The 11,726-nt window shown below is 32.8% G+C and overlaps 1 long non-coding RNA gene across 2 annotated transcripts in view; it reads right to left on the bottom strand.

Annotated features, from left to right (window-relative positions):
* LOC145296122 (uncharacterized) overlaps window positions 1-10,326 on the bottom strand; it is a 469,746-nt gene extending 459,420 nt beyond the window's left edge. For both annotated transcript variants that reach the window (XR_013869969.1, XR_013869968.1), the window contains exon 1: window positions 9,861-10,326. This is a non-coding gene — a long non-coding RNA (uncharacterized LOC145296122). The remainder of the gene's footprint in view (window positions 1-9,860) is intronic.
* Between the last annotated feature and the right edge of the window lie 1,400 nt (window positions 10,327-11,726).

Below are 11,726 nucleotides of genomic sequence, written 5' to 3'. Positions count from 1 at the left end.
AAAAAGCTAGCGCGAGAACAAGTAAGCAAGAAATAATACTAGCAAAGGGAGGTAAACATGAATTCAAATTTCAACAGCAAAACCAGAACAGAAAATTCTAAATTGATAAAAGCTAAAAATAAACAGACGAAAGATAAACCCAGAGTAACCGGATCTGCAAGGAAAACGCTATAAACTGATTCTTTAGTCGAATTTATACGTCGTTGCACGAATAATTTTTGTATTATAAACATAACATTGTATCCACATTCCCTCTTTCTCCATATACATATATGTGCTCTATAATGACATTGAGCTTCTTAAATTTAAGATTTGTAAGCATGTTTCGTTCAGCTAGTTAATAGTAACGAGAGTCTGCTTCAAGCGATACAGCTTCATCTATAAGGTGTATCGCCTGAATAGGTCTCTCGTTCCTAGTAACTAGCTGACCTAAACATACTCATGAACGTGTAGCAACACATTACTGCTCTATGTAAAACAAACAGAAAATACCTCTTAAATGTTGAGCTTGTGCTTAAAAAGCAGAAATAGAAAATATATGCATAAAAATACTTTTCACAAACCTATATATATATATATATATATATATATATATATATATATATATATATATATAAGTAATAGACGTCACGATATTATAGAATTAAATCAACAATATTTTATTGAAAACAAAGACGAGAAAAAGTGAGAAAGATTCCTTATTCCATGAAATTTCAAAGATAGGCGCATCTCTTCAGAGGAAAAACGTTAGCAGAAGAAATATATAGATAAAAATCTAATTTTGCTGGTTAGCGCAATTTTTTAAAACGGTAGTTATAAAAGTAAACAATGAAATATTGTAAAAGAAAAATCATATTTCCACAGTATATATATATATATATATATATATATACTAGCAAAAGTACCCGTCGTTGACTAGGTTCAAAAACAGCCTACAGAAAATGAACTGATTTATGAAAGTATGATAGGTTATGAAAAGGAAGGGTTATAAAGAGGTAGCTTCGAATTTGGGGGTATATAAAAGCAAAGCAAAATATGATGAAAGTAAAAATAAAATAGATAAACCCCATAATTTATTATACCATACCTGTTCACACTGAAACACTTATCACAATATTCTGTGGATCTATATTAAAAAACCTTGTTAAACTTTTTGACATATTTCCATTTTATGGAGGTCAGGTGCGAACGAACACCCCATAATTTTATTATACCATATTTCTTCAAACTGAAACATAATTATCAAAGTATACTTACGCAGACAGATATGAAAAGTCTTTATTAAAGTTTGTGCCTATTTCCATTCTATGGAGGCAAGGCGCGAACGCAGATCCCACAATTTTATCATACCATCCCTATTTAAGTTAAAACATACTTATCAAAGTATTATGTACATCTATATCAAAAACACTTGTAATTTTAAAATTTTTTATTTCCATACTTTGTGGACGAGGTGCGAACGCAGACCCCCACAATTTTAATGAACCACTGTTTTGCCAGATCAAATATACACATTCCTGTGTCTCGACACATCTTCTATCATTATATGTAATCAGTTTTTTAAATTACTCAACCATATAGGAGCCTATTCGTGACCAGACACACACATAACTTTATATTATATATATATATATATATATATATATATATATATATATATATATATATATATACTCACTATCTTTGGTTGAGCATATTGGGGAGTGAAACAAACTGCCACTAGCGTATAATGCAATGCTCTTTGTGTTCTCAAATGGAGCTTAGGCGTTTGGGCAATGTTTCATCATTGCAATTTCATATCTTCATCTTAACAGCAGCCAAATAGCATTAACGGTTAGAAGTGCCGATTATCGCCTAGGCTATCAAGTATCAATCCTGGCTTGAAGTAGTCGCTAGTCTATCTGCACTGAAGAGCTGTGATACATTGATATATATCTATAAACCTGTCATTTTTATATATTATAAAAAAAGTATGCTATTTTTTTTTTAAATAGAGCAGTAATAAGTTATTTATATTATACACACACACACACACAGGCAATATATATATATACATATATATATATATATATATATATATATATATATATATATATATACACACACTAGCAGTTCAGCCCAGCTTTGCTCAGGACCTATGTACTGTTCATAACTTTATGTGCATAATATATATATATATATATTAAAAAGTTTGACTCATGTCCAGGTAACCTACATCTAAAATTTCAAGTGTTTATTACCCAAAATTGACGGAGGGTTTGGTACAATCTGCAAAGGTCAATTCTTTCAACTTTGACCTCGTCACGGCCAAATTTTCGCTCAAAACTTGTTAAAAGCTTCCTGCATCTCAGAATACCCTTATTGTAAAATTTCAAATGTTTAGACCCATAATTAACTGAATAGCTTGTTAGAGACCGCAAAGGTCAAATCTTTTGAACTTTGACCCCTTGGCAGTCAAATTTTCGGCCAAACCGATTAAAACGCTTGCCCTATGTCTGAATACACTTTATGTAAAATTTCAAATTTTTAGACCAAAAATTGGCTGAGTAATTTGGTAGAGACCGCATAGGTCACATTTTAAAAAAAAAACTTTTATCTCAATTTTAACCCCTTAACATTTATTGCTTTAGGCTCAAATCAAAATGTTTGATCCATGTCCAAGTAACCTACACCTAAAATTTCAAGTGTTTAGATACAAAATTGGCGGGAGTTTTCAAAGGTCAAATCGTTGAATTTTGACAGCTAAATTTCTGGCCGAAAACCCGATTAAAAAGACTTTCCCAAATCTCAATACCCCTTATCTCAAATCTTGAGCCTGTTGATTGAAGATTGACAGACAGACAATTTCACTTTATATATATATATATATATATATATACTAGCAGGCCGCTCGGCGTTGCCCGGTCGTAAAATACACTTAAATATGATATTTTGATTAATTCAGAGTTCCTATTTATTATTATATTATGTTGGACCCAATTTATAGTAATCATTTAAAAAGTTAAAAAAAAAAAAAAAAGTTAAAAGAAAAAAAAAAAAGATGACTCGTGCGCAACCACAGAGAATCTAAACCAAAACGTTTAACTTACGATTTATCTTTCCCTTTGATGTTAATGCCTGAGCTATGAAGACATGTTTTCAACAAGGCTAAAAATTAAAACATCAACCAATAGCTATTACGTTATGCATGCATATTCGTAATGCCATCGTACGACCTTCGCCTGATCAATTCCATTTTTTTTAATTGTCACTTTTGCACAGATTTTTCCCAGCTAAAACCCAAATATGAAGTTTTGCATGGGTTCAGATACCCTGTATATTCAGTTTCATGTCTGTAGACCATAAGCTGACAAAGGAGTTTGGTAGGCAAATTTTTTAAACAAATATATATACACACATACATAAATATATATAGAAATGTTTGTATTTATTATAACCTTTTAACGCAAATATTACGGCAGTATAAATCATGTAGAATATCTACAAGAATATAATTACACGTAATAGTTAACACAATATGATAACCCCATAAGAAAACGGAAAAAATTAATAGGGAATTAATTAAAATTAATATTTTAAAAAAATATGCAAATTAGCTAGATCTGTTGCAAATGAATTCAATTCCAAAATCCATATATAACAAAGTTGCATTTCTTTTTAAATAAATAGAAAAAAAGTGTTTTTAATATGAATATTAAAAAAAAAAAAAAAATTAAAGATGTATAGATACATAGATGCATACATATACATAAGTGATGTGAGGATTAATCGGAATCGGGAAAAAATCTGATCTTTTTGGGGTATCGGAATCAGTATCGGAAAAATTTGCGCCTATTTTTCAATGCCAAAAACCGATTTCTTTAATTTTTTTTTTTTTTTTTGAAGAAACATCTTCCACTGCTTGTAGTAATAAGAAAATAAATATTTATTGAATTAAACTTCCAGTAAGACTAAAATCTCTATATCACCCCCCCCCCCTTACAAGAGTGTTTTTACGTCTGAGAAAATATATGCACATTTAAGGTGTGTTTTTACAGTAATCGGGACAAAATAACACTTTTATAGTTAAATATTTAGAGGTTTGTAAAAAATCGGAATCGGTATTTGCATCGGAATCAAGAATTTAATACAGAATCGATAATTGTATCGGAATCAGGAAAAATATTGGAATCGTCCCATCACTTATATATATAACCATATGTAAGTTTGTTTTTTTTTGTTATTCTATTTTTTTTTTTTTTTTGATAGAGCAGTAATAATTCATTTTTTTTCACTTACTATCTCGCAAGCGATATCTATAAAAATAATTAAAAAGGACTTATCTTAAATGCAAACATACAGAGACACATAATGAGACATTGGCGACATTAGAGACGGATTAAAAAAAAAAAAAAAGAAAAAAAAAATCACAAAAGTCGATGAATATGAATATTATGTTTCTGTGTTTGGATGGAGAAGTTGTTCAACAGAACAGCTGTGCAGCACTTTTAATCCCCGACCTCACCAATGAAGATTAAAATCAAGATGTCATACAAATTAATGAGTCTAGAATAATAATTCTAATTTGGATCCAAATCTATTACAGGATTTTTATTCTAGAAAATGTACAAAAAAAAAAAAAGTTTAGGCTTAAGCTTAAGGAGTCTTAAGAAGAAATTAAAATTTACAGAATCTTGCTTCATTTTAGTAAGTATACCTTCATAAATGTTTAATTTCACTTGAATATCGTTGCAGTTGATGGCGGCCCAGCTATGTTCCTTGCAAATGGAAATAGAGAGGGATTCGTTGTGGGGTTCGAATCCCATGAACAGCTCCAATAGTAACTTCATGTACTGATGATTCCGGAACAATAAAACACTAGTGTCTGTATGTATTTATAATGAGATCATACATACACACACATTTTATATATATATATATATATATATATATATATATATATATATATATATATATAAAATCTAAGGTTAATATTTTCCAGAGTTAAAGTAACCAATCGAGTATAACAAGTATAACACAAGAGTGCTCAATACCGAAGTAGGGCAAGGTATACTTTCTATTTGTTTTTACATAAGCATATGTTGCTACACATTCATGAGTATGTTTCGGTCAACTAGTTACTTCTAACTAGTCTTCTTCAAGCGATACAGCTTATCTATAAGGTGTATCGTCTGAATAGGTCTCTAGTTCATTGTAACTAGCTGACTGAAACATGCTCATGAATGTTTAGCAACATATTAGTGCTTATGTAAAAACAAACAGAAAATATATACACACACACACACACGTATATATATATATATATATAGTCATCCGCAGACTTATGGAGATAGTCTTTACAGTACTGTTTTACAGCTCATAAGTGCGGCTAGACAAGCAACTACCTCAAGCCAGGATCGAAACCCGATCGCCCAAACGACAGTCGGAGCTTCTAACCATTACGCTATTGGGGGTAGTGAATTAACAATGTTTTGACATTGTCCAAATACCTAAGCTGAATTTGTTTACACAAAGAGCATCGCTTCCATTTGTATATCACTTGCCAATATGCTCAACCCAAGATAGGGAGTGTGTGTGTGTATACACACACACACACACACACAGATATCATACCTTAAATGTTGAGCTTTTGCTTAAAAAGCAAAAATAGAAAATATATGCATAAACACACTTTTCACAAACCTATATATATATATATATATATATATATATATATATATATATATAAGTAATAGACGTCATGATATTATAGATATTATATTATGATATTTTATTCAAGACAAGCAATACGAGAAAAAGTGAGAAAAATTCCTTATTCCATGGGCTTTCAAAGCTAGGCTCTTCTCCTCAGAGGAAAAAACGTTCGCAAAAGGAATATAAAGATACAAATCTAATTTTGCTGGTTAACGATATTTTTGAAAACGGTAGTTATAAAAGTTTTTGAAGAAAAGTAAAAGTTTATAACAAAATAAAAAAAAATACTCAGCAATGTCCTATAATTAGTATTGCAGAAATCCAGTGAGTGTATGAGGTTCGTATTGGGTTGATCCAATAAGAGATTGCAAAGGTGTTCTTTGGAGTCTCTTTAATAATATCCAAGGATGAAGAAAAAAAGTGACATTCTTGTAGATGAGTAAATGTATATATATATATATATATATAAAGCTGTGTGTGTGTGTGTGTGTTGTCACGAATAGGCTCCTATATAGTTGACTATTTTAAAAAACTGATTACATATAATGATGGAAGATGTATCGAGGCACAGGAATGGGTATGTTTGATCTGGCAGAACGGTGGTTCATTAAAATTGTGGGGTCTGCGTTCGTGCCTGGTCCACAAAGCATGGAAATAAAAAATTAAAAAATTTAAATAAAAAACGTTTACAAGTGTTTCTGATATAGATGTACATAATAATGCTTTGATAAGTATGTTTTAACTTAAATAGGGATGGTATAATAAAATTGTGGGGTCTGCGTTCCCGCCTGGCCTCCATAGAATGGAAATAGGCACAAACTTTAATAAAGACTTTTCATATCTATCTGCGTAAGTATACTTTGATAATTATGTTTCAGTTTGAAGAAATATGGTATAATACAATTATGGGGTGTTCGTTCGTGCCTGACCTCCATAGAATGGAAATATGTCACAAAGTTTAACAAGGTTTTTAATATAGATTCACAGAATATTGTGATAAGTGTTTCAGTGTGAACAGGTATGGTATAATAAATTATGGGGTTTATCTATTTTATTTTTACTTTCATCATATTTTGCTTTGGTTTTGATACCCCCAAATTCAAAGCTATCTCTTTATAACCCTTCCTTTTCATAACCTCTCATACTTTCATAAATCAGAGTCTATTTTCTGTAGGCTGTTTTTGAAGCAGTCAACAACGGGTACTTTTGCTAGTATATATATATACGCGCACTCTCAAAATGTATCAAAGTTATAGGCAATTTAGTATCAATACTTTATGCAAAACTGAAAATGGTTAAATTTGTGCTTATTTTTCTATTTAATATTTATTTCTAACTGCGCATCAAATGGATACCATAATACTTAGTTCGCTGCACCTTATAACAAAGGTCAATACAAAATTTCAGCCAGATAGGACTAGCAGTTACCTAATAAATGTGAAACGGACAGAGAAATAATATATATATACACACACACACACACACACACACATTATTTAATGTATAAATATAATACAAAAAGATTTATACGGATTTTTAGTATTCAACAGTTTTAAATATGTGAACAGAGCTAAGTACTAAATTATGAAAATATATTTATGGCAATTAAGCTACACAGAGACAAGTATCATCTCATAGGGAAGTGAACTTAGCCTAACCATCTGTAAAGAGGATGAAACCTAGACGCCTGTGTAGTTTAATTGCCATAAATATATTCTCATAACTACAAAAGTCGTTCCAAAAGTAATGCCTCCTATTTTTTCTCATTCCGCCCGAATGGATCAGAGGGGATTGCAAATTATTGTTATGATGACTGAACTTATGCATTCATGACCTGAAAAGTTCATCTTTCTGTTGCAGAGAAAGCAACTCCTGTCATCAACGTACATTAGAAACAGAGATGCGTCATGGAATTTCTGACAAGAGTTCATTGAGAATGTTGATGATTATGTAGAAAAATACATTCTGGAGCACAAAAGGTTGCTCGTTTTAATGGTACCACTCTCATCTTCATAGCTCTTCAACTTTCTCAGTTAAAAAAAATAGGAGGCTTTACTTTTGGAATCAGCCTTGTATGATCAAGTGTGCCTCGAATGGCCTTGCACTATGAAGAAAAATAAATCCTGGAGCACAAAAGGTCGCTCGTTTTAACGGCACAACTCCCGTTTTTGTAGTTCTTCAACTTTTTGAGTTAAAAAAAAAAAAAAAAATAGGAAGCTTCACATTCGGAGCGACTCTCACTCCCTACACTGATGATCTCCAAAGGATGAAGCACTAGTGTTGTAGGTTTTCAAAATGATTAAAATTAATAATTTTATATATATATATATATATATATATATATATATTAAATGAAAGATGAGGAATAAAAGTTATAGCTATATCATCAGAACAATAAGGAAAAGTTAAGATCTAAGAAAAAGAAAACTCTTTACGCCATGGCATTTCTAAGCTAAATGCTTCTCATCCAAAGAGAAAAAGAGGCAGAATTATACAAAATGCAAATATAAAAAAAACCGGCTCAATAACATTTAGCTACAAAATGAATGAAATGATAGGATAAAATGGTAAATAGTAATTAAAAATAGGTACAACAGATAAGGACAAGCTAAAAGGATAATATATATGTAAGTAATAGTACAAAAATATATTTATCATACAATCATTGGTTGCATATGTGCATACGTTTCAGTGTAATCTTAATTTAGAAAGACTCACCTCATTAGACAAAAAAAAAAAAAAAAAAAAAAAAAAAGATGCGACACTGAGGGTCACACTCAGCAAACACCTTCCCCCCTATCTGAGTGCTGCTGCTTCTTTTGGTCTGATGAGATGGGTCTCTCCGAGAACCATGTATGCACATATGTAACCAATAATGTTTACATAATAAATATACTATATACCTGCTCTGTCCCCTGTTGAGCACTTTTTAAAAAACACACGGGTTTCAGTGGATCTTCATCTAGGAAACCAATCCATACAACCATATATATATATATATATATATATATATATATATATATAGTGTGTGTGTGTGTGGTTTAATTTTCATCAGTATATATTTTATATAATTTGTAGAAATTGAAATGTACGACCAAGATGCATAGATACATTTGTCTCTGAAATAAAAAGATATTAGGATTATGTATGAAGGGTCAGGGTCACACTCGCACTCTGCGAAACCCTTCCCCCCCTCTCTCACTCCCTCACCTTCTATTTAATCTTACCTTTTCTTTCTCCAACACTCACATTTAGTCAAGTGGCACTCACAGAGTTCAACCAAACAGAAGAGAACTTAATTTCTACTTTTTGGCTTGGAGAAAAACTAGTTAAGAGTAGGACAGATAATTTTTAAGTATTTGAGACCAATTATCCCCACACTTGATTGGCCTTGTGCCTAATTTGCTCAAGTTGTCATATATATATATATATATATATATATATATATATATATATATATATATATATATTGTTCAAATAAATATTGCAAAGTGTAGTATCTGTTCTGATGCTATACTTCATCCTTTTCTGTCTTCGGTCAGTGAAAGAGAAATTGAGTCAATTTAATTTTCGGTTCAATCTGGAGCCCCACCCCCCCTTTTTTTTTTGAGAAAAGCTAAATTTTCCCCCAGATTAAAAAAAACTTGTATCCAGTGACGCGCAGAGAACTTTTTCAGGGTAGGTACTCAAGTGCAAGAAAGGGCAAAAATATTAGTAACGGTTGGCCACAGGCCTATAATACATTTCTCTGAAAAGGGCACTTTTAAAACATGAGTAAAAGGGACTGGTGCTTCTTGGGCACCCCTAGCACCCACCCCTTCCCCACGTCCCTGCATGTATCTAGCTCTGCCCTAGTGTGGGGTTGTTGGGGGAGGGGAGGAACAAGTACATTAAAACCCCTACATCCGAATTCCTAGCTACCACTCTTTCGTTTGTTTTCCCGTTTCTATCCCATTGTTTTTTGTCAGCTGGTATCACAGTATTTCATCACACAGCAAAAGAGAAAGAGGGATCCTCTCTCTCTCTCTCTCTCTCTCTCTCTCTCTCTGATTACCCCTCTATCTCAAAAGGGGTACAGAGCTGAAACTGCAGAAGGCCACTACTCGCTAGATATTATATTTAAATCACAAATAACAGACAATCAAAAGTATATATATATATATCACCATTTCTGTCTCCCCGTGTTTCACCGAGGGGGGGTCCCCAGGTAACCATGCATGTGGAGGGGTTCGCGCACATGCTCCGTTTTAAAAGTCGTCGTCCTCCTGGAAAGAGAAGTTTACCGTCCATAGTTCTGGCTGTAAACACAACAGACAATAATAACAACAACTCGTGCCGGTCGCAATCCAGTTTCTAAGTCCATTTCGACAAAGTCCGTCGTTAACTGCTACTACGCCATTTCGTGCACAGGTAGCGATAATAGTCACGCAGCATCGTGGGTTATAATAGCATTAGTATTATTATGACTTAGTACTGTTGAGAGTGGGTGGGTGGGTGTGATCTGTCAGGGGATGGGGGATTTGGAGAAGAGGTCATACAGGTGGGAGAAGTCATACAGGAGGGGGGGGAGTAGTGACGAGGCTAAAAAGGTGTAGAGGGTTACGAAACAGCTCGTTACAATATGGCTTTGCGTCGTCGCCAATAGCAACGAAACAACCTTCAGTGATACTTTATCTCTGGTACCACCATAACCACCCCCATCGCCACGATTGAAATCGCCCGCCTCCGCCACCAATCATAATAATTTGATAAAGAAATGTGTTGTGACTGTCATGACCACCGAGTTGAATATGGAGTCATAATTCTGGTCACTTGAAAGGGAAACGAGTTGTCGGTGTTTATTAAAAGTTCAGTCATTTGAGGATTAAAGGGAGGTGGTGCTACTGCTGGGGGTAGTGAACGCTTTTAATAATTTAAATAAGAAAAGTTAATATTGTTGATTTTTTTTTTTTTTCAAAACTAAAAAAAAAAAAAAATCGGCTAATCTTTGGATGCGGTAAAAATAGGATATAATTTTATCTACTTGTTAAAATGGTGGGTTAGAAAAATATAGGGCGGCCAAAAAGTCACAGAAGGGTTTGAAATCTTTATCATTTTACCAAAATTGACCTTTTTTTTTTTTCTTTTTTTCTATTTCGGATATTTTACAGATAATATTTTGGAAATAAATTATGGATAAGTATAGCATTGAACAACGTACACAAGTTGTAAAATTATTTTACCAGAATCAGGGAATGCTTTGCCAAAGATTTCCCTGGTTTTGGTGTGTGCATTTGCATTTGCTTTGGCGACAACATTATCTCTCGCTATGGCAATGTCAAATGACCACCACGTCCCCAGACTTGACTAGCCCCGACTTTTTCTTGTGGGGATATCCTAAAAAAAAGAATATGTTAACAAACCCCAAACCCTGCAAGAATGGAAGGAAAACATCAGGACCGAAATAAGGGAGTTTAATCGCAATCGAGGGATTCTGCAATCTGTAATGAATAATGTTTTGGAAAGAGCACAAATATGCGAAGCTAAAGATGGACAACATTTAAAAGACTTTTTTTTCATAAATATTGTTTAAATTTTGCATTTTTTTTTTTTAAATTTCCCAATATCTTAGTCAAATTGTGTCAAAATTACAGAAAAATATCAAAAAAAAAAAAAAAAAAAAAAACTATTTAAGTTCAAAACCCTTCAGTGACTTTTTGGATATGTTGTAGAAAAGATCAAAATTTCACATTTGAATTTTAAGTTTGCATATAATAGAGATGAATCAGGGGGAAAAAGAGGGAAGTAGAGAGATAAAAAAGAGGGAAAGGAAAAAAGAGATAAGTGAGAAGACAGGGAGAGATAAGGGAGATGAAGAGGAATGGAGAGAGATGAGAGGAGGAAGAAAGGGAGAGAAATGAGTTTGTTTAAGGAGAGATCAGAAAAGAGGGGAAAAAAAAGGGAAAGAGAGAGATAAGGGTGGAGGGCGAGGAGAGAGACTAGGGGGAGACTAGGGGGGAGGAGAGAGACTAGGGGGGAGGAGAGAGACTAGG

Source organism: Euprymna scolopes, chromosome 16, assembly GCF_053919585.1.
Source record: "Euprymna scolopes isolate OS-2025 chromosome 16, ASM5391958v1, whole genome shotgun sequence".
NCBI classification, from domain to species: Eukaryota; Metazoa; Mollusca; class Cephalopoda; order Sepiida; family Sepiolidae; genus Euprymna; species Euprymna scolopes.
Note: the sequence above shows the minus strand (reverse complement) of the source record. Positions and strands in the feature narration are given on the sequence as shown.